Source organism: Rana temporaria, chromosome 2, assembly GCF_905171775.1.
Source record: "Rana temporaria chromosome 2, aRanTem1.1, whole genome shotgun sequence".
In the NCBI taxonomy this organism is placed as follows: Eukaryota; Metazoa; Chordata; class Amphibia; order Anura; family Ranidae; genus Rana; species Rana temporaria.
The window spans coordinates 110,990,053-111,012,465 of NC_053490.1; positions in this window are offsets into that span (position 1 = coordinate 110,990,053).

Consider the following 22,413-nt stretch of genomic DNA (forward strand, 5'->3'; position numbering starts at 1 on the left):
TCTAAGACGAAGTTGCCTACACACCATCGTTTTCTCACAATGATCTTGCAAAGTGATGTTACGTTCCACCACGTTTTACCATTGAAGCTTGCTTCTGGGCATGCGTGGATGAAAAAACGTCTTAGAAAACGACGTTTTTTGCTACACACGGTCAATTTCTGTGAAGTAAAAAGTGCACTTTTGAAAAACGACACATAAAATTGAAGCATGCTTCAATTTTTTTCTGTCGTTTTTTACAAGACATAAAACGACGTTTTCCCCCACACACGGTCAATTAAAGTGACGTTTTTAAAAACGTCATTTTTTTTCATCACATAAAGTGATGGTGTGTACGTGGCATAATAGTTTTACATAATGCGGTAGCATTGACACACGTAGGACACCCAACATTAGAGGTGATTTATACTTCCAAAGCAAATACTTTTGCACACTAGTACCGACTAGTATGCCAGTGTTTTCCTCTCCCTTAATTTCACTCCATCACTCAATGCTCACGGGAAGAGGTAATCAAGGATGATATGCAGACAATCAACACCCTTCTTATCAACACTGATGACATCACTGGTTGTTGATGCCAGTGGCTGGAAGTGTCACGATCGGGCATCAGGCTCAGAGGCCAATTGCTATAGCAGTGGCAGAACAGGTATACAGGCAGTAGAGTAGTCCAGGAACAGGCAGAGGGTCTAACACAGGTGGTTGCAGATTGGCATCAGGCAATAGAGAAGTCCAGGAACAGGCCAAGGGTCAAACACAGGTGGTTGCAGATACAATGGCAGCAGAGAAGACAAATCGCAAGGCACTGGCTGGGAAGGCACAATAACCTGGCAAAGAGGAAGTGCGGAGATCAGGCTTATATAGGAAGTTCATGGGAGGAGCAAGGGGTTCAAGGTTCAAGGCAATCAAGACACAAGGCAGGAATGTCCAATGGATGAGATGGGTTTGTCCAGCAGATCAGACAGGGAGCTGTCCAGCATCCCAGATAGCTCAGTGAGAAGGTTCACTGCCAGATACCGACGAGGTCCCAGGTTCAAGTCCAGGTCCTGACAGTACTCCCCTCCTCTCAGGACGTCCTCCGGACGTCCTAGGGCTTGGCTTGTGAGGAAACCTCTGGTGTAATACTCTTGTTAATCTAGGGAGTGAACCTTATTATTGCTTCAGAAGTTCCTGCCGGGGAGATTCTCCTCGCTTGCAAGGCTTTTTCAAACATCGCCAGCTCCTGCTTACGGATAAGGGTGCCATTCGAGGCATACATACAGTCAGGTTGATAGAACTTCTTTGGCAGGACAGAAATTAGTGATGGAGCCAGACTTTACGGAAGTGGCGACGGTATCAGGAACAGGTGTTTTCTTAGGATGTAGTGAAAGGGTCTCTGGAGCAGGAGGTGGTTCTTTGGCAGGACAGGGTGATGTAACAGCATTTACCACTGTGGAGTGTGGGATTACTACTGGAACTGATCTGTTGTCAGGAAGATGCATAGTTGCCTTTAGGCCAGATGGTAGGGGTTTCACAGGAGTATTGGTTGCGGGTTCAAGAGGGGCACTTGCATTGTTGACCACCGTAGTCGGGGAACCAACTTGTGCCATTGAACATGGACAGGCCTTACAGCAACCTTGGCAGTTCACAGGCCGAACAGCAGGGATAGCAGGATGAGTCCCAATAGTACACACTTGAAGAACCTTTGGCCGAGGTGGGCGAGTTGGGCAGACGGAGATAAGGTGCCCTCTTTCTCCACAATAGAAACAAAGGCTACAGCCTCTCCTCTGCTCTCTTTCACCTTTAGACAGCTTGGTCTGGATGACCCCGATCTCCATAGGTTCCACATCTTCCAGGGTAGGCAGGTGTATATCCACAGGAACGCCAAGACTTTGTGGCGTTAAGGCTTCACGGCTTGGCACATACTGGGATGGCTCGGAGTCGTATCTGTACAGGGTATTCCTGTCCCTGAGACCCTGTAGGCCACATGAGCTAGGAGCAGACTTGAGAACCCTGGTTTTCTTGGAAACTGTACAGTGAGAGTCCAGGGCTAGCATAAATGCTTCCCAGCTGTCCAAGACTGGACTCCTTTCCTGTAGTACCTGATGAGCCCATGTTTTGATTGGTCCAGTGAGCAGGTTGATAGTAGCGCAAACCTTTATATAATCGGTGGCATAGGTCCTAGGCTTAAGAGCAAACAACAGCTCGCAATCCACCTTGAAGCACAAGAATGATGCACGGCTACCATCAAACCTCTCTGGCATCACCACAAATGGCTCAGGGCATGCTGGTTCCAGTAACAGAACTTCTTGCTGGATTTTCAAAAGTTGCTGCCTGAGAGGAGCCACAGCCTTTGCTATAGCAGCCTTCATGTTTTAGGCCAGGTTATTCTGTCACGATCGGGCGTCAGGCTCAGAGGCCAATTGCTATAGCAGTGGCAGAACAGGTATACAGGCAGTAGAGTAGTCCAGGAACAGGCAGAGGGTCTAACACAGGTGATTGCAGGTTGGGATCAGGCAATAGAGTAGTCCAGGAACAGGCTGAGGGTCAAACACAGGTGATTGCAGATTGGGATCAGGCAATAGAGAAGTCCAGGAACAGGCCGAGGGTCAAACACAGGTGGTTGCAGATTGGGATCAGGCAATAGAGAAGTCCAGGAACAGGCCGAGGGTCAAACACAGGTGGTTGCAGATACAATGGCAGCAGAGCAGACCAATCGCAAGGCACTGGCTGGGAAGGCACAATAACCTGGCAAAGAGGAAGTGCTGAGATCAGGCTTATATAGGAAGTTCATGGGAGGAGCAAGGGGTTCAAGGTTCAAGGCAATCAAGACACAAGGCAGGAATGTCCAATGGATCAGATGGGTTTGTTCAGCAGATCAGACAGGGAGCTGTCCAGCATCCCAGATAGCTCAGTGAGAAGGTTCACTGCCAGACACCAATGAGGTCCCAGGTTCAAGTCCAGGTCCTGACAGGAAGGTTGAAATGGTGCACAATAAAAACCTGTGGCTTTGTGTAGTGTAACTAAAAGGCAGGCTTGATCCACCTGCTGACTTGTATACAATTTTGGGCGATTTCCAGGTATTTTGCTAAGGACCCCCTAAACAAACCTCAATGCACCCCAGGGTGCCTGGGCACCCTGGTTGAAAAAGGCTGGTCTAGTGGAACATGCAAAGACCTTAGGGTTTTGTTCTTTTAGATAGATGTTAATATACCGTAATGGGATAAAGTTTATTTTTAGAAAGCCTTAGTTGCCCTGTTCAAACCACAACGCTGGTGTGATGTTCAGTGCGGTGGAGTGCAGAAAAATGCAGCATGCCTGCATTTTTCTGCACTGCACTAGATGGCACCACATGTCACTGCACAGTAGTGCAACCCATTGTGCTGCAGTGCAGTGACATTAATGAAGTGCTACTATGTGATACTACAAATAAATTTGGAAAAAAATAAAAAAAGCAGTGAGATTCGCTAAAACATACATTGCGCAGCCATGGCCTACATGACACCAGTCTGCACGGTAACATGCAGTGTTTCACCGCACACTCAACTTTGATCTTAGCCATATGCTGTATATCTACAAAAGTGTTAAACAGAACAAGTAGAATGGAGAAACACATGTGATGGAACAATATTATTCTGTACAGTGTGTAATCTGGGCATACAATCACAAAAATAGTGGAGTTGGGACTTTAGATGAGGCAAACAAACAGATAAATGCACAGTGTAAGCAAGTACATATATGTGAACTGTTTTTACCGAGTGAAGGATCCTCAGTTCTGTTTAGCCAGTCTTGTGATCCAAACAACCCTGCCAGACATCCAAACCAGGCCTGGACCCCCCTACAAACTACACTGCAGTTAAGGAAAACTGCACTGAAAATATGAAAGAAGCCATTGCTAACTGCTCTCAAAATTGCTAGCTGTCTGGCTGTTATGATGATACAATGCCTATAGTGATTTTAGCGTAAAAATGTATGTAACAGGTATGCAGATGAAGATTTTTTATTTTACTCTTACATTGCTTGCATTATACTTTTTCTCATAAAGTACTGAAGCCACAGACAGTCAAGGATCTAACTGTAGTCAAGGATCTAACTGTAGCACTACCCCCGAAGGAGCTGCTGGTTTGTTTTGGGTTGCATGTTACCTCATGGCTCCTCCGCCGGGTAAAAACAATAAAACTTGTGGTGATAGAAGAGTTGAAGTAAAAGGAGAAATAGCAGATTCAGGCGTAACAATAGGGAAACAGTCCTGCTTCCAACAACCTTTAGTCTTCTTCGCCACTCCAGCCGGAGTGGGTATAGCGTACCTGGACAGGCCTCTCTCATTGACCTGGCAGCCAAAGTATCACTCGGAACTTAAAGGAAAAGTCTCTGCCACAGACCCTCCTTAGGATTGAGGTAGCGGAGGTAATCCTCCTTAATAGACTTTGGCCTGGATCTCCTTTAGGTAGTTTTCAGGTTACCGACTGATAGGTGACCAAAATCCAGCCTTTCAGTAACCGGTTACCTTGATCCTCGGTGGATTGTCGAGACCCTATTGGATTGCCAGCCTCTCTTTGCTCTCCTCAGATGGACTCCCCACCGAACAGCTTCCTCACAAGGGAACAATGCTTGGGATCTTCTTAAGGATAGGGACCCAGTCGATTACTGGGGCCCAGCCACAGCTTAAATGCTCCGGACCAACATGGCCCGGAAACCAGGAACACCGCGTGGCACGTGCACCCCGGCCTGGAAGGCCATTTCACCGGGGCACAGTGATGCAGTCACCCTAAAGGTGGGTGCCGCACTCGAAGAAGAACCCAGACCAATGTCTTATAAATACCCTCCCCCAGCATGCACAGTGAGGAGAAACCCTCCTGATAGGCTGCTGGGGAAAAGCACCCAAACCTCGACTCCACTGCTGCCACCTATCATCCTGGGGTGGGAACAGCACTCCAGAAACAACAGAATGAGCCCACAGCACAGCCAAGCCGAGACAGAGACCCAACTTGAACAGATCAACTGGATCAGAGCTAATTAACTCTCTGATCCCCCTCTAAATTTACGAAGCACCAGTACTTGGAAGTAACCAGGCGCTACATAACATTTCAACAGGAGGTTAGCATGGGTAAAAACAAGAGGGCAGGGAAAAGAAGGAAAGAAGCGCTAGGCCACACCTAGTGCTGCATTTTTTTTTTTTCACAAGAAAAAAGTGCTGCATTTTTTTAATGAAAAGTAGAAAAGTTAAAAACAATGTAAAATTAACTCAATGCTCAATGGGTGAGGGCTTATCAGGTACAGCAGTTGAGGAACCCACTGATGGATCCTTCGTTGTTAGCCACGAGTGCCGTGTGTCAGCAGGGGCTGAAACTATAAGGGATATCCTGGAAGACGCCGGCAGGGTCTCCGGGCGTGGAGGAGGTGTTCACCTACCACTGTGTTGGCCAATCAGAACACGCTTCGAAGGGATGGCCACGCTTCCTTTATTATCAGTTGGCAATGGTAGACTGCCTGGGTAGCCCTCTCAGTATGGATTTCCTTTTGAAGCTGATGTTTAGATATGGCAGTTTTTACATAGTTACACTGGTTCCAGCATACATGCCAGACTTGTAGGATTCTTGTGGTAGCTGGAAATCGCTGTAGTAGGCACTGCTACTACAGTAATTACTGCTAGCTTTTGAAGTCTGGTGCTCATGTAAAAATCTTTAGCTTTAGGAATACAACTTGGTTCTGGAACCACCCCTGCCTGTAAGTAGAACATAAAGGAGCAGAAGCACACTGATGAGGTCCTGCTCCCACATCTGTAACCACATCAGTTCTTTCAAAAGCAATTGAGCCTTTTTGGTTCAGTATGCTGCACCTTCCCCCTCTCATGCTCTAACTACTGCTCTTCAGGAAATTACATAAAGATAACATAAAGTTAGATTTAAGCCTTTATGTTAGTTCTATAAAAGTGTATTTCATAATTTTGTATAGATAAAAGGATTAAATATTTTTTAAACCTGGTTCTCGGTTTTAAAGTAAACCTGTACCCAGACTATGCACACATGTATATATAAGCATCTTGGAGAAATTTATCTTCAAAGTTTACAACAGAGGCACTAAAATCTTATCTCTTTTCCTACTGCTTCATCCAAAGCTGAGCAGAGTGATTTTCAGATGCTTTCCAATGTATTTTTTTTGTTTTTTTTACTCCGTTTTGCTCAAGTATATGAACATTTGAGAAGTGTATTTTTATATGTGTATTCAAGCTTCATATTTTCTTCTTTTAGCCTATAAAAAGCATTACACATGAGAAAATGCTTGAAAAAATACACACAAATACTCAATTTTTAGGCATTTCCATTCAAGTCTATAGGGCCAAAAATACCCATTTCACTCTCAAAAGTAGCTCATGCAGCTTTTGGAGCATCAGATGCCTGAGCTCTCATGAGCTCTCATATGTCAGGCCAGCCACCATTGAAATATAAGGGATTTTGGATGTTAAAGCTGGCCATATTTGAATTGAAATTCAACTGGTTCATACATAGATTTTGATCCATGTATGTGCAGGGAGGTTGCAGAAAAGCCAATCTACCGATTGACCTCTGTACAACTACCCTGTAGACAACTACCCTGTAGACAGTTAGACCAGCATATGTAGTGTACAGTTAGGGTCACTAGGTACAAGGGGTATGAAGACATAAGTAATATAAATAATAATTGTTAATACTGTGTAAAAATACAAGTGGTTACCAAGGGTAAGGAAGGTTTCACTAGAAGTAAGCCTGTACATTTGACAGGTATGGGTAGCTTCTTGCAGGAGGAGTTGTTATCTTTCTGTGAGCAGATCCATCTCCCATAGCAACGGGAGAAGATCATCATCACAGAAGTCCTCAACCTGTACACAGGTATGAAAGTGTTAAGTGAAAAGCACGCATTGAGCCAGAGCTAGATGCATGGTGGGGCTCCATACCATTACTGGGAGTGAGGTAGCGGTGATGCGCTGGACAGGTATCCCTCTTTAATGCACAAGTGACCGTGATGGTGTAAATACATAGAGAGAGTTTATTAAAGTTCTGTTGTCTGTTCAAGTAAAGGTAACCCACGTATAAGGCAGTGATCCTAACCAATGTGCCAAGCGTAGCCCAAAAGAACCCACCCCAGGGCAGGCCTCTTATGTGACCCTTTCTTAGCACCCAACGAGAAGGAACGCATGGAGGACGTGACTACCACCCCTCGCCCCCTGCCATACAACCTTGTTGGATATTCCCCACTCTATCAGCACCGCTGGTTGTAGCTGAAGTCTCTCTACTGTCAGAAAACAATAGCTCAGAAGGGAGGATTCCCCCATCCACATCAAGTGCGTGGATGTGGGAATTTCGTTTTTTTGTTTTGTTTTTGTTTAGCCAGCTGGTTGAATAAAAAAAAGAGGATAATTAAAAATTATCTACGTCACAGTACAAGCTGCTAGAGAGTTTAGGGAAGAGTTGTAAATCTCTTTTACTGCTTGTGGAGAAGATGTGTTTTAGTCTTATAAGACAGCTGCATGGCTTACCTCCCCAGATCTTCCAATGAGAAAAAACTGCAATTTTGGTTTTAGTGTAATGATTATGCTTGACAGGGACGGGGTAAAGGCCATGGACATTTTTGCCATAGGGGTTCTATTTTCACAGCATACACTTTCATTTTATAACATCAGCATTTTAATAGAAATACAAACTAGTTGCTAAGGCTAAGCCTGAAGCTGCCCACCCAGTTGAGCAAAAGGACTTTCTCTGTACTGATAGAGCACAATAAACATGATTGTATTAAAAAGTTTATTATAAATAAAATTACAAAACAAACAAGTGTACATATCAACGATTGGTCAAGATTACAACTAGTACCGCTTCATCAGGAAAACCAAAATCTAAAAAATGAATAATACAATAAAAACATGTAATATGATTCAGCAATAAGGTATGTAGTGCATAAGGACAATAATAACTTACCCATGAGCAAATTGCTAAGACGCAGAGCCGGACGGCCCAAATGGTTCCCCCCTGCGGCGGACAAGGGGTTTTTTTTGGTCGTAGAACTATAGATATAGACATAAAATAAATAAACCCCATGGGACCCATAGCATGGCAAGGTGGGGGGGACCACCAACTTTTTTTTATTTCATTTTAGTATAATTATATACTAAATGCATTCATCACAAAGCTACATAATGCTGAAAATTGCAACTTTTAGATTTGAAATGCCATACAATATACCGAATGCCGCATACACACGACAAAGTTTTTCGGCATTTAGAAAAGACGACGTTTTTCCAACTTCATCATTAAAACGATGTTGCCCACACACCATCGTTTTGTAAAAATGCTCTAGCAAAGCGCGGTGACGTACAACACGTACGACGGCACTATAAAGGGGAAGTTCCATGAGGATGACGCCACCCTTTGGGCTGCTTTAGCTGATTCCGTGTTAGTAAAAGACGATTCGCGCTTTTCTGTCTGTTACAGCGTGATGAATGTGCTTACTCCATTATGAACAGTAGTTTTACCAGAACGAGCGCTCCCGTCTCATAACTTGCTTCTGAGTATGCGCTTTAGCCCACACATGATAATTTCTTACAACCCGAAAAACGACATCCTTTAAAACGTTGTTAAAAAATGCAGCATGCTCGAAAAAATTTTTTGTCGTTTTTCAGAAGCTGAAAAATGATGTGAAGCCCACACACAATCATTTTAAATAAAAAAAAATTAAAACAACGTTTTTTTCATGCCGAAAAATGATCGTGTGTACGCGGCATTAGCATTTAGGAATTGACTGCCCATAAATTGCTTGATCTACACCTGAAATCCATCAACTTCCATTACTGCTTTGAATAGATTTGTTTATTAGCAATATCCCTAGATGAATTATCACCTTCATTAGATGAGTGCTACTGAGAGCCAGCCGATTAAGCTGTCAAGCAGTGCCCTGTTAGTTTTCATGTAATTGATTAGTGCTAAAGGAATCAGGGATTTGGGTAAAGGGGAAATCAGAATTATGGGCCAGATCCTCAAAAGAGATACTCCGACTTAAGTGCTGTTCAGTCTGTGTGTAACTTTGGAAACGATCCTCAAAAGGCTTTTTCCAAAGTTACACAGAAGATCCGGCATGTGTAATTGATTTACACTGCCTAATTTTAGGATGCAGTACCGCATCCGCCGCTGGGGGCATTTCGAGTCGAAATGCCGTTGCTAGTATGCAAATTAGCACTTAAGGCGATCCACAAAGCTTTCTAGCTTTTTTTTTGCGCCGTAAGTGTTATTTTGCAAGTGTAAAATTAGGGCTCGTTTTACAAAGTGTAAAGTTAGTCACACCTTGTAAAGGCCCATTCCAGCGACGGCATTTGGTATGCATTCCCGAGGGAGAACTCCACGTCAATTTGTAAAAAACAAAACCGGCATGGGTTCCCCCCCAGGAGCATACCAGGCCCTTAGGTCTGGTATGGGTTGTAAGGGGACCCCCCCTACGCCGAAAAATTGACGTAGGGGGTCCCCCTACAATCCATACCAGACCCGTATCCAAAGCACGCTACCCGGCCGGCCAGGAAGGGAGTGGGGACGAGCGAGCGCCCCCCCCCCTCCTGAGCCGTGCCAGGCCGCGTGCCCTCAACATGGGGGGGTTGGGTGCTCTGGGGCAGGGGGGCGCCCACCCCAGAGCACCCTGTCCCCATGTTGATGAGGACAGGACCTCTTCCCGACAACCCTTGCCATTGGTTGTCGGGGTCTGCGGGCGGGGGGCTTATCGGAATCTGGGAGTCCCCTCAAATAAGGGGGCCCCCAGATACCGGCCCCCCACCCTAAGTGAATGGATATGGGGTACATCGTACCCCTATCCATTCACCTGGAGGCAAAAAGTAAAAGTTAATAAACACACAACACAAGGCTTTTTAAAATATTTTATTATTCTGCTCCGGACGCCCCCCCTGTCTTCGTTATTAGCTCAATTACCAGGGGGGGCTTCTTCTTCCGCTCTCCGGGGGTCTTCTCCGCTCTCCGGGGGTCTTCCGCTCTCCGGGGGGGCTTCTCCGGACTCCGGGGGGCTTCTTCCATCTTCTCCCCTCTTCCGCTCTTGACTCGGCGAACCCCGGTTCTTCTGCAGCTCTCCGGTGCCTTCTTCTTCAGCGCTGGCTGCCTGCTATGTTTGTGTGTTAGCTCGATTTCAAACAGGCAGCCGGCGCGGTCTTCTGTGGCGTCATCTTCTCTTCTGGTCTTCTGTTCTTCCGATGTTGCCTCGTCGCCTGTTGTCGCTGTAATGATGGAAGCGCGCCTTGCATCCCATTTATATAGGCATCACCGTCCCATCATGCTCCGGTAGGTAGCCACGTGGTGGGTGCACGTGGGTAGGCACCCACCACGTGGTTACCTACCGGAGCATGATGGGACGGTGATGCCTATATAAATGGGATGCAAGGCGCGCTTCCATCATTACAGCGACAACAGGCGACGAGGCAACATCGGAAGAAAGGAAGAGAAGACCCTGACGCCACAGAAGACCGCGCCGGCTGCCTGTTTGAAATCGAGCTAACACACAAACATAGCAGGCAGCCAGCGCTGAAGAAGAAGGCACCGGAGAGCTGCAGAAGAACCGGGGTTCGCCGAGTCAAGAGCGGAAGAGGGGAGAAGATGGAAGAAGCCCCCCGGAGTCCGGAGAAGCCCCCCCGGAGTCCGGAGAAGCCCCCCCGGAGAGCGGAAGACCCCCGGAGAGCGGAGAAGACCCCCGGAGAGCGGAAGAAGAAGCCCCCCCTGGTAATTGAGCTAATAACGAAGACAGGGGGGGCGTCCGGAGCAGAATAATAAAATATTTTAAAAAGCCTTGTGTTGTGTGTTTATTAACTTTTACTTTTTGCCTCCAGGTGAATGGATAGGGGTACGATGTACCCCATATCCATTCACTTAGGGTGGGGGGCCGGTATCTGGGGGCCCCCTTTTTAAAGGGGACTCCCAGATTCCGATAAGCCTCCGCCCGCAGACCCCGACAACCAATGGCAAGGGTTGTCGGGAAGAGGTCCTGTCCTCATCAACATGGGGACAGGGTGCTCTGGGGTGGGGGGGCCCGCAGTGCGCCCCCCTGCCCCAGAGCACCCAACCCCCCCATGTTGAGGGCACGCGGCCTGGCACGGCTCAGGAGGGGGGGGGGGGCGCTCGCTCGTCCCCACTCCCTTCCTGGCCGGCCGGGTAGCGTGCTTTGGATACGGGTCTGGTATGGATTGTAGGGGGACCCCCTACGTCAATTTTTCGGCGTGGGGGGGTCTCCTTACAACCCATGCCAGACCTAAGGACCTGGTATGCTCCTGGGGGGGGAACCCATGCCGGTTTTTTCTTTGAAAATTGGCATGAGTTCTCCCTCAGGAATGCATGCCGCTGTCATTTTTTTTTTCCCCGACGCAACTTTAAGCCGTCGCGATCCTCAAAACTCGGCGTAACGTAACTTCGCGCATGCGCAGTACGGCCGACGCGCATGCGCAGTACGGCCGGCGCGGGAGCGTGCCTCATTTAAATGGGACTCGCCCCATTTGAATAGGAACGCCTTGCGCCGGCGGAATTTTAGTTACACAGCCTGAAATTTCTAGATAAGTGCTTTGTGGATCAGGCACTTAGGTAGAAACTTTAAGCCAGTGTAACTTAAATTGGATTTTTTAAGTTACGTCAGGTTTTTGTGGATCTGGCCCAAAGTCACCAGAATACCTGTAAAACGTAAGGATGTGGGATTTAGTGTAGCATCACCTACACTGAATGTTGCAAATCCTTTTAAGCACCTTCCTTGGCTTAGAACAGTGGTCTCCAAACGGTGGCCCGGGGGCCAGATGCGGCCCTTTGCTTGGCCTTATCTGGCCCTTGGGGCACTATTCCTCCCACTGATGCCAACTATGGGGCACCATTCTTCCTACTGACACCAATGATAGGATACTATTCTTCCTATGATGGGGCACTATTCCACCTACTAACACCAACATCCGGCCCCCCTAATGTCTAAAGCACAGTAAACTGGCCCTTTGTTTAAAAAGTTTGGAGACTCCTGGCTTAGAAGAAAGTAGACTGGTTACTAGTGAAACCCATGGATGTAGCATGCTAGCTGAGCCAGGTTTAATTTTCTGCTACCATACCAAAACCTCATGGACATTAGGGCCCAGATTCTCGTATCTGGGCGTAAAACTGCAGCGGCGTAACGTATGTCATTTACGTTACGCCGCCGCAAGTTTTACAGGCAAGTGCTTTATTCACAAAGAACTTGCCTGTAAAGTTGCGGTGGCGTAGCGTAAATCCCCCGGCGCAAGCCCGCCTAATTCAAATGAGCCGGGTAGGGGGCGTGGATCATTTAAATTAGGCGCGTTCCCGCGCCGAACGTACTGCACATGCGCCGTCCCTAAAATTTCCCAACGTGCATTGCGCTAAATGACGTCGCAAGGACGTCATTGGTTTCGACGTGAACGTAAATGACGTCCAGCCCCATTCACAGACAACTTACGCAAACAACGTAAATTTTTAAATTTCGACACGGGAACGACGGCCATACTTAACATTGGTTGCCCCTGAGGGGCAACTTTACGCGTCGCAAATCTAACGTAAACGTCGTAACTTCACTGTGTCGACCGCGAGTACGTTTGGGAATTCGCGTATTTTGCTAATTTGCATACACGACGGGGAAAACGACGGAGGCGACACCTAGCGGCGAAAAAAAAATTGCATTTAAGATCCGACAGCATAAGAGCCTTACGCCTGTCGGATCTAAAGGTTATCTATGCGTAACTGATTCTAAGAATCAGTCGCATAGATACGACGGCCCAGATTAGGACTTACGATGGCGTACATGGCGTTGCGCCGTCGTAAGCCCTTTGAGAATCTGGGCCTATTTCTCTCTCTTATTGGCACATTTAGTAACACAAAGCTCTTCACTTTACTACTTTAATTGTGGATAAAACGACATACCAGGTACTACACCATTAAAAGTGTTCTGACCATTGTGCTGGCAATGGTCCAACATAAAGGACCCTGCCCCATGCCATGCACAGCCATTTTCCGGGAAAATGCTTCCAATTTGTTGGTGCGAATGAGTTGAAGCCCCATGCATTCCTATGAGTAGCTGTAGTATAGTGCATTACAGGTCACCCATAGTAAAAAAGAAGCCAGCGGGGACATTTCTGGGAGAAAGGCTGTGCAGCGCCAGGAATGCCACACAGTGAAAATCACTGAAATGGGGAGGAAGGTAGGTATTTTACACGGCACTGTGCACTGAGGGGTGTGGGGGAATTATCAAAGCCCTCTGCGCTGCTGTAAAAATTTCCTGAGCAGTAAACCATCTCCCCCTTCCCCTGCATTCCCCAGGTTAAACATCAGGGCTCAAGTCCTGCGGGAACGCGTGGGAACGGAGTTCCTGCACTTTTTTCACAGCAGGAACTCAGTTCCCTTTGCAGGACTAGAGCAGCCGAGAGCAGCCGAGCTGCCCGAGCCAATCCTTCACTAAGCGGCAATGTCCAGCTGGAGTCACTGTCAGGGGCAGGCGAACCTTAGTTATCCTTTATGTTACTGGCTGCTTCCTGTATATGGATTAATCGAGTAGTGTGCGAGTATTCCGTCACTTCCTCAATGTCGCAATGTCTCCTGGGAGCTTTTGTCATTGTTCCCAGGAGACATTACGGAGGTCTGCCGCAAGTTAATGCGGGATTTAGAAAGAACTTGCTTCTTTCTAAATTCCGCGATAACTTGCGGCAGACCTCCGCAATGTCTCCTGGGAACAATGACAAAAGCTCCCAGGAGACATTGCGGCAACGAGGAAGTGACAGAATACCCGCACACTACCCGATGAATCCATATACAGGAAGCGGGCAGTAACATAAGGTACAGTGGATCGAAAAAAAAAAAAACATGCGGTTTAGTAATTATGCATATGAGCGTATCATTTTTTTTTTGGGTGGGGGAGTGGATCTTGGGTGGGAGTTCCCACACTTTTTTCCCCAGGACTTGACCCCTGTTAAACATCCAATTTGACTTAGAATGATGAATAAGGCAAATGTATTTACCTTTTACATCGATCCTGCAACATTCCCATTATTATACGACTGGTCCCCAAAGCCCTTTCTCTTCATCATTCAATCAATTACAGGCATTTCAACATCCTCACGTACAATGCAGGACCAGCAGTTCTGCGCTGTATATGAGAGTGTCAATGGCCTGTCCTTCTCCTGGGAGCATCAGAGGGAGGAGAAGAGTGCTGGCTGTCATGGGTAAGAGAAATAGGGTGAGTAATTCAACCATATTCATTATACCCTATGCAAAATTATCATTTAACCCTTGCATGGGTATATTGTACAATATATATATAAGGAAAGGGGAGGAAAAATGGCGCTGCCTAAATCTAATAAGTGGTTGTGTTAAAAAAGTTGGAAAAATAAAAGAAACTGTCTAATAACATGTCCTATCTCTTCAAATCACCCAAACATTAATAGTGTTAAACCGTATGAGTGCTTAATATAACATTTGCAATCCTGGATGGCTATTTTGTATGGGAGTGGTTTTGTAATTATCAATCAGCTTTTACACCTGCAGGGTTCTGATGAGGAAAGTTGCAAGGTCTGCATCCCTTTAGATGTGATTTCCCTTTGGGAGTATCTCACCAAAAATGCAATTTTTTTGTGGCAGAGGATGCTCAAAATTGAATTTGTATCTTAGTGCAGACTTCAAGGAAAATCATTGAGCCACTCACACAAGCAGGAAATTATATTTCTGGGAGGCGTTCTGTCCACCATCTGTGCACAGAGAGCCTTTCAGTAGCCATATTGCATTGGATTTTTCAGAAAATTACAGCGCTGCACATTGAAAAGGAAAGGCAATTTTTAATAGCATTCAATTACAATATGAATTGTATGCACTATGGAGTTGATTTACTAAAGGCACAAAGCAGTTGCTCCGGAGCTTAGTAAATTAGGCAAATCTTCACTTTGTAAAGAGTACCCAATCATGTGCAAGGAAAATAAAAAAAAACAGCATTGCTTGCACATGATTGGATGATAGAAGTCAGCAGAGCTTCTACTCATTTACTAAGTTCTCTTCTCATTCTAGAAACTCAATAAGTAATTATAACTTTGTTAATACAATTGTTCTTGCAAATTTTCTATTATATTTTCTTATTTTGTCGACAGACATTGTTTTTGTTTTTTTTCAATTTATGTTTTATGTCAATCCCTGCAACATTGTCAATTGTATGGATTTACAAATTTTCAATAAAACTTTTGATTGTGAAAAAAAAAATAGCTCTGGAGCAACTGCTCTTGCGACTGCATTCTGCAAAGTGCACTGTGTAAATCAACCCTTATATGTTTTTGTTTTGTTATTTTTTTCCCCAAGAAAGTGGAGTTACTCTTTAATCTCTTTCTGTTGTACAGTAAATAAATATATTTAGAAATGGCATTTAGTAAAAATTTCAATAAAAGGGGTTGTAAAGGTTCATTTTTTATTTTCTAAATAGGTTCATTTAACCTCCCTGGCGGTATGATTCTTTCAGAAAAAAGGTGCGGTACCATTATTTGCAAGGAAATTTGGCGTTTTATACTGTAGGCCTGTAATTCTTAGGAATAACTCACTTAAATCTGACCAAACAAGAGTCTAGTAGGCATCCCGGGTATGACATTTTTTTAAAAACAAAATTATAAATTGTAATATAATAAATCATTATAAGTAATTATAACAAATAATAATATAATTAAAATAAAAATTATTCAATAATGTAATCAACTCAAAATCACTGAAATTTGCTCAGTTGCAGAATTGTCGCTGTCATAACTTTTATTTTTTTATGACGAATTTCCCCACAAATCGCTATCGCACAATTCTGCAAGTGATTATAATTTATTATCGCTGTTTTCTAGCTGCTCTAAAACCATTTTTGACATAAAGGGACACTTTTGGTTGCTATGGACAATCTGCAGTTTGCAGGCAGAAAGAACAGTTTTTATTATATAAAAAAACATGCAGAACACTGGGCAGACCACTAGGGACAAGGGGTGTGTGTATTTTTTACATACAGTACTGTAATCTATAAGATTACAGTATACTGTATGTATTGTGTTTGTTTACCTTTTTGAATTTGGCGCCGTTCTCCGCTCCCGTGCGTCGTAACGTCGCAGGGAACGGAGATCGGCGGCACACAGAGGCACTGTGTGAATCGAGCGAGGTCCCGCTCGCTCACACAGCGCGGTGGCATCGCTGGATCCAGGGACAAGGTAAGTAACTTTGTCTGTGGCTGCAGCGAGGCGAGCCTAAGTCTGACTCGGGGTTACCGATAGTAGCCAAAAAATCTCACCCTGAGTCAGACTCGGGAACACCGCTCTGAAGGTTAAGCTAGTGTATTGTTGGTTCACTTGCCTTTCCCTTCGATTTCCCTTCTAAATGTTTGTTTTCTTTGTTTTCTTTGTCTGAATTTCTTACTTCCTGTTCCTCCTCAGTAAGCTGTTCTGACTGACTAACCCCCAGCCAGAATGGCTCAGATGATGGGGGCAAGCTTATTGAGGAGGAACAGGAAGTGAGAAATTTAGACAAAGAAAAAAAAACATTTAGAAGGGAAATGGAAGGAAAAGGTAAGTGAACCAACAATGCACTAGCTTAACCACTTAAGGACCGCCTCCTGCACATATACGTTAGCAAAATGGCACGGCTGGGCACACGCACGTACCTGTACGTCCTCCTTAAGTGCTCCGTGACCGCGGCCGCAGGACCCGCGGACCCGATCGCCGCTGGAGTCCCGCGATCGGTCCCCGGAGCTGAAGAACGAGGAGAGCTGTGTGTAAACACAGCTTCCCCGTTCTTCACTGTGGCGCTGTCATTGATCGTGTTTTCCCTGATATAGGGAAGCACGATCAATGATGTCACACGTCCAGCCCTGCCCCCCTACAGTTAGAAACACATATGAGGTCACACTTAACCCCTTCAGCGCCCCCTAGTGGTTAACTCCCAAACTGCAATTGTCATTTTCACAGTAAACAATGCATTTTTATAGCATTTTTTGCTGTGAAAATGACAATTGTCCCAAAAATGTGTCAAAATTGTCCGATGTGTCCGCCATAATGTCGCGGTCACGAAAAAAAAACGCTGATCGCCGCCATTAGTAGTAAAAAAAAAATGATTAATAAAAATGCAATAAAACTATCCCTTTTGTAAACACTATAAATTTTGTGCAAACCAATCGATAAACGCTTATTGCGATTTTTTTTACCAAAAATAGGTAGAAGAATACGTATCGGCCTAAACTGAGGACAAAAACCTTTTTTATATATTTTTGGGGGATATTTATTATAGCAAAAAGGAAAAAATATTGCATTTTATTCAAAATGGTCGCTCTATTTTTGTTTATAGCGCAAAAAATAAAAACCGCATAGGTGATCAATTACAACCAAATAAAAGCTCTATTTGTGGGAAAAAAAGGACGCCAATTTTGTTTGGGAGCCACGTCGCACAACCGCGTAATTGTCAGTTAAAGCGACGCAGTGCCGAATCGCAAAAACTGGCCGGGTCCTTTACCAGCAGTTTGGTCCGGGTCTTAAGTGGTTAAAGTAACCTTTTAAGAAAATAAAAAACTAACCTTTACAACCCCTTTAAAGGTTAGGCACAAAAAGAAAGCAATATGTTCTTTGGGATAAAACTTTCAAAACGTAAACCTGCTGGTCTTGCCATAGATTATAGAAACACACTTTGTTAAATGAATTGTCAATAACCTTTAAGATTTCTTGATGACCCTCTGTCTACATTGCATTAAAAGACAATTTCTATTCCCAGTTTCTTGTATGCAATGGCCTGTGACACATCTGTTGAACAGAATACTAGTCTTGACGAGTCATTCAAAGTCTGAAAATCCCCAAATTTTAGACAACAAATTCTTCAGCCATTTTTTTCCTGCAGGGTCTTCTAGTATAAAATATAGCAAAATGTTAAGCGTGAGCAATTCTTCTATACAGGCTTCATGTACTGGTGGTGACAATAATGAAAATCAGAGTGCCTCTCTAGAGATCTCTCAGGTCATTTTTATTCTTGTGGAGAATGCGCTGTCAGAGACATTTCTCAGGTGTAATAGAAGAAGAAAAAGAATTTTCATGCACTGTTAACTTTAAACTTGAAGCAGGTGTACTATGGGGGATACCACTGTATAGGCTAACCCATCTTGTTGCTGCCAAGTGCTTGCATTAATTCTGTTGACATGTCCTGGAGCATGTGGGGGGTGTTGTTCTGCATGTATTAACTTATATTACACTTCATTCCCTAGCGTAAGATCACTTCTGTTTGATAAAGGATACATTACTATATTTTTTTGTTGATTTAACATTTGCATTAATTTTCTCTGCCTTGAATTTAGACAAAATGTAGAAACTGAAATTACACAGGAGACTTAGCAAGATCAAGTCTATAAGATAAGGGAGTCTATGTTAGGCTATTCAAACATCTGTAGTATGTACTGTCTGACAACTTTATTAGTAACAGAAAATAATCCGACTGATTTTACTAACTGATAGAAAAAAGGGACATTTTATTAGGCAGACAATCTGCAGCCTGCTTATACTGTATTTTCTTACCTGCATTAAAGGGGTTTTCCACCTTTTTTTTAAGTTTATTAAAAGTCAGCAGCTACAAAAAGTGTAGCTGCTGGATTTTAATAAACTGACACTTACCTGCTCCACGGCTCCATCGACGCGCGGGCCGGGGCTCCGCTCCTCGCCCCCCCTCGCCGGCGTCTTCATTCTCAGTGTGGGCACCCGGCAGTGACAGCTTTCGGCTTCACGGCCGGGCACCCACTGCGCATGCGCGAGCGGCAGTGCGCATGCGCGAGCGACGCGGCGTCGTCCGATTGGACAGGCGTTTGCCTACAGGGAGCGGCTGTGAAAAGGCGATTAAGCTAATCGCCTTTCCAGCCCCTTGGTGGAAGGAGGAAGTGGGACAGGAAGTCCCCTTCTCCTGAAGCCCCCACTCCCCCCCCCAAAAAATGACATGCCAAATGTGGCATGTAAGGGGGCGAGGAGTGGGTTAGGAGGGCCGAGATAAGGGGGGGGGCAGGAGGGGCAGGAGGGACGGCTGCCCTGGGCACTGTGGTTACATGTAAGGTGTGGGAGGCACCAGAAGGTGATTGGAGCAAGGGTATATGTGTTGGGAGGGGAAATTTAGGGGTAAGAACTGTCCTAGGAGGGAAATCTTTTGGGGAGGTTCTAGGAGTGGTCATTTAGGGGATTTGTGTTGGATTTGGGGGGGTTGTGTCGGATTAGGGGGAGAGGAATTGTTTTAGCAGGGGCAATGTTTTTTTTAGAAGGGAGATGGGGGGATTATGCTGAGAGGAGGGTTTTGGAGTGGGGGGGAAGTTTGAGGGATTTGAAGCGTAGAGGATTTGTGCTAGGAGGGGTGATTTTTTTGTTTTTTGGGGGGTGGGCATTTGTTCTGGGGGGATTTAAGCAGAAGAAGCATATTTTCTCTGGGAGTAGAGATAATGTATGCTTAGATGATAGGTATGCAGATTAGTGTGTATTTTTTTTTTTGGGGGGGGGGGGGTTGCCGAGACATAATGCTCATACATCTTGGGGAGCGCAGTTTGGTATGTACGCCCTGGGCTCTAGAAGACCTTGTCCCGGCACTGCCCATGTGAATGTTGTTTCTGGCCAGTTTTACATTTGTAGCAGACACTAGTTGTAAAGTGAAAGAAAAGTTCAACTACATAAATTACCTCCATTGTTTTTGGACAGTCTGTTTATAAAATTACCCACATTTTCTGTCCTTTTTTTGCCAAGCCCCAATATTGATTAAAACCATTGTGTTCTATTTCTCTTTGGCTCCTCAGAGTTCCATAAGTTCAATGCTCCAGATCAGCTACAGATACTTACTTCAGCCTCAACCCTATCAAATTACTTAAAGTCCAAAAATGGGAAGGCAGACACTCCCTAGGATGGCCAGACTCTGTAGGTGCTTATATCTTTCCAAGGCCCACTCACAGCTGTTTTTTATACTATATTCCTCGAGACTAAACTAAACAATTAAATATCACAGTTTGCGTGGAGGAAAATATATAGTCAGAAATCACAGCATGGTTCGCGCAGGTGGAGTTCAAACGAAGTCTCGGTTAAAGCTGAAATGTAAGCAGATAAAAAGGTCACAAATTAATACATCTCCATAATTATTAATACGTGACTAAATCATTTCTTTTTAATTCAACCATTGTAAATACCTTAATTGAGCCTGGTATTAATCCCCATATGGTCTCTGTAGAGCAGGAGTGGTGTGTGAGAAGAAGACAATACAAGGGGCCAATCAGTTCATGTGCTGACACAAAGCATACTGACAGGAGGAGAGAGCAGAGCGACAGAGAGATGATTTCATTGCTGTGCTGCTTCTCATTTCACTTCAGAGTAACAGGCTCAGGTGGGTCTAGGACAACCTGGGCCCAGAGGAAGTGGGTAGTGGGTAAATAATGCCGTCCATCATCTAGTGAGTTCACCTAGTGAAAGAAAAAATATTGGGTTGGGAACCTCGTGATTGAAGGAGATTCATTTTATCAAAAGCTGGTTTTGTTATTTTATCTTTAAAGGGCTCTTCAACCTGTTGCCCAAGGGCTGCATGCGGCCATAGATGGCTATTAATGCGGCCCAACACAAAATCGTAAACTTACTTAAAAAATTGGATTTTGTAAAATGCCTTTACACTTTGCAAACACATCTGTCAAAGGATAAATTTGACAACGTCACACTAGTTTTATGTTGCCCTCTTTTACTTTTATAATAAAACATATTACAAAGAAATTAAGTTTTATTACTGAGATAGGTACATTATCTATATCAGTGATAAACTTGTGATCTGCATGACTTTTGACTCATCAGCTGTCCTTATTGTTTATTGCTTGAGTTCCTCCGTGTCAGCAATTTTTTGTGTGCGTTTGAACCATTTTGTAATGGTCGGGGGGTTTAAGGAAAGCCAGTGAATCGGATGCAGAGCTTGGCAGCGTTGACTAGGTGCATGGCAAGGGAGTGAAGATAAGTAGATTTAGGGATAGTGGAGTGGAAGAGAAGTTGTGCTGGGGAGAAGTCTAATGGGAGGCTAGAGATCTGGCACGTCAGTCTGTGGCCTTCTTCCCAAAAAGGTCGGATTAGAGGGCAAGACCACCATATGTGTAATAGCAAACCTGGCTCCTTGTTACATCGCCAGCATTGGGGAGAGACCGTGGGGTTGAATTTGTGGATTCAAAGAGGTGTTCTGTACCATCTGGAATAGACTTTATAGACGTTTTCTTGCATCAGAATGTTGGCCGAGCCCTTGTGTATGAGTGTGTAGATCTTTTCTCAGTCAGTGCCTGAGAGATCTATTGATAGTTCTCTTGTGGCAAGCTGTATTGGATTTGGGTTCATGACCATTGAATAGTATTGAGTAAATATCTGAAATTAAATGCCTCTGCGGACCTGTTTTGAGACCATTCGGAATTGAAGTCTGCTCAGGAAGTGTCAGACTTGGGCGTATGTCCAAAAAGAAAAGGATCGGTTCATATTTCGGGATATTAGAGCAGGTAGGGTTAGGAAGTGTCCTTTGTTATCCTTTAGTATTCTGCTCAGACGGAATAGTGGGGTCAACTATCCGAGAGAAAAGTGTTCGCCATCCCCGGAGGGAATTCCGGGTTGTGCCCGATTGGGGTTAGTGGACCTGGGGAGGAAGATAGGTTGTAGGAGTTCTGCTTTAACATAAGATAAACAGAGAGAGCTGTATACAGGAACTAGCAAAATCTTTCATGTGGAACACGTTGCCCTTAAAAGCGAGCCAGACCAATAAAGACACAAACCTCTGTTCGCTAATGTGCACATACTGCACCATGCCCCATTAGGTAGACAGGGCCCCTGAAGGCATTATGGATAAGCAGATGTACACACCTGGAAGTGGGCAGTTAAACGTTTTGTAGCTGCTGACTTTTAATAAACAAAAAAAGCTTTTAGTACATTTTCATTTTATATACATGCTCTGGTCTCATTGTGTACTTAAAAGTGGGGTATTCCTGTATCTTGTTATATTTGTCTTAAATTGTGTGAGGCCTCGTACACACGACCGTTTTCCTTGGCAAAATCCATCAAAAAAAATGTTGGCAGAGCATTTTTGCAGAGAAAAATGGTCGTGTGTATGTTTTTCGTCGAGAAAACTGTCGTGGATCTCGACAAGAAAAAAAGAGAACATGCTCTCTTTTTCCTCGCCGGGAGTCTCAATTTCCTTGTCGTGTTTCTCGTCGGGCTGGTTTACAACGAGAAACACATTCATGTGTATGCTTAGAAACCCACGCGTGCTCAAAATAAAGTATGAGACAGGAGCGCACCTTTGGTAAAAGTAGCGTTCGTAATGGAGATAGCACATTCGTCACGCTGTAACAGACTGAAAAGCGTGAATCGTCTCTCACCAAACTTTTACTTAACACACAGTAACATGAGATTAGCAAAAGCAGCCCCAA